A 2290-nucleotide genomic window follows, 5' to 3' on the forward strand; every position below is an offset into this window, starting at 1 on the left:
GGCACCTAGGTCTCTGAAAGATGAATTTGGGTGAGATTTGTGACAATGCAAAGAAAGGAAGAGACTATGCACTTCTTGGAAATTATGACTCATCAGTGGTATATTACTAGGGGTGATAACAGCAAATTCAGAGACATTGCTAGTCAATCGGAGACCCAGCTGTCAAAGGCCAATGGCAGCAGGTTCAACAGGAATTACTGGAAGAATATGAACAAGTTAAAAGTACTGTCAGCACTTTGGAAAGTTTTAAAATCGACAGGCCCCAGATTTCCCTGTGTCCTGTCAAGATGAACCAGTTAGAGATCCTGATGCTTGGCCGCCCCCTGTACATGCAGAACATAGAACTCCACCTCAGATAAGTCGTCCCAATTGAGAAGACCTCTGAGCAAAGAAATGCCAGGAGGAGGAGCCCAGGGAGCTGTAGGCCGAGCACATCCTATATCAAAGAGTGAAAAACCCTCTACAAGTAGGGGCAAGGATTGTAGACAAGAGGGAGATGACAAGGGAAGGAAAAATATGCAAGATGGTGCAAGTGATGGTGAAACTCCAAAATTCGATGGTGCTGCATATGATAAGGATCTGGTGGAAGTCCTCGGCGAGACATCGTCTCCAGGAATCCTAGCAGGAACGCTGTGGATGACACAGCAGATCTGGAAGAAGCGAAGAGGCTGCTAAGGGAAGCTGCTGTTCGTCCCGTGTGGATGCCTGACTTTTTCAAAGGACCAGAAGGCCATGGAAGGGTGTGCTGTCGGTCGGCCCCCCAGGGACTGGCAAGACCATGCTGGCTAAAGCTGCACCACTGAATGTGACACAACACCCTTCAACAGCACCCTCCTCCACACCGACCTCTAAATCCATAGGGGGGCCTGAGAAGCTAGTTTGTCTGTTGTTTGAAATGGCTAGATTGTATGTCCTCACCATGATCTTCACTGATGAGACAGATTCTACCTGCAGTCGAAGAGGAACCTCTGATGAACACGAGGCAATCTGCAGTCACGTGTGAGCTACACATTCAGATGGATGGAGTTGCAAGAGCTTTAGTGAATGGCAGTCCTTCCAAAATGGTTATGGTATTGGCTGCTACTATGTTCCCATGGGACACTGATGAAGCTTTGCGAAGATTAGGAAAAAGGATATATATACCTCTCCCAACAGCAAAAGGAAGAACTGAGCTTCTGAAAATCAATCTTCATGAGGTTGACTGGATCCTGATATTTAACTGGAAGATACAGCAGAGAAGACTGAGGGCTGTTCTGGTGCTGATATAACTAAGGTTTGCAGGGACGCCTCTTTAATGGCAACGAGACGGTGAATTAATGGCCTAAGTCCAGAAGAGGTCTCTGCACTTTCTAAAGAGGAACTTCAGATGCCTGTTACCAAAGGAGATTTTGAATTGGCTCTTAAGAAAATTGCTACGTCTGTCTCTGCTGCAGAATTTGGAGAAGTATGAAAAGTGGATGGTTGAATTTGGATCTGCTTGAATTTCTGTCAGCTTTCATTTCTGGTATTTTTGTTTATAAAATGTGAAAAAATTCCAGCAATTTTTTAAAAAACCAGGTTTGGAACTTTTCCTTGGAGAGATTTTCTCTTAAAGGGGAAAAATTTAAAACCACAAAGAATATAACCACAAAGCTAATAAGAAAAGTCTACATAGAGAGCCTCATATCCACATAACCATGCATTACAATTGCACACCCAAACCAGAGCATCAAGGCCTGAAGAAAGCGACCAGTGTGCTACTGCAGAAACTTGTTTACAGAAGATTTAGAAGAATCTTGGTTTCTCACTGGCATTTGTTGGTTTTGGGTTTTTTTTCTATTCTTTGCTCTAAACACGAAGGACCTGTATCTGTTGACTTTTAACATCAAAACTGGGTTGCTGTCCAATCCATTATTTGTTAAGAATGATGGCTTTGGATTAACTAATGAATCTGCTAGTTAGACCTTTAGAATTCAACGCTTACAGTCTATCATATAATTTTTACCTTCCCTTCCCTCACCATTTCTTCTATTAGCTATTTAATCATTTATTGAGCTTTATGGCGGAATAGCCTCATGCTTTGTGGTTTTTGAATCATTTTGCCGGGTGGCTTTCTCTGGTCTTTAGCATTTTTTGCTGGCAATATTTCATATTGGAAGGGTGGGAAGAATATCGTGTTTGCATAAGATGCTCTTCTTCGTTCTAAGACTTCTGAGTTTGTTTTCACTTTTCTTTCAATATGCTCAATGGATAAACCTTTTATTTTTCTCAGCTTCAACACTGTTTTTTTTCTGAATTTGCCTTTGGTATG

General features: G+C 42.4%; 1 pseudogene; it reads left to right on the forward strand.

Annotated features, from left to right (window-relative positions):
* Positions 1-9: 9 nt before the first annotated feature.
* On the forward strand, positions 10-2275 carry LOC112063282 (katanin p60 ATPase-containing subunit A-like 1; annotated as a pseudogene).
* Positions 2276-2290: the final 15 nt, after the last annotated feature.

Source organism: Physeter macrocephalus, unplaced genomic scaffold (assembly GCF_002837175.3).
Source record: "Physeter macrocephalus isolate SW-GA unplaced genomic scaffold, ASM283717v5 random_8690, whole genome shotgun sequence".
NCBI classification, from domain to species: Eukaryota; Metazoa; Chordata; class Mammalia; order Artiodactyla; family Physeteridae; genus Physeter; species Physeter macrocephalus.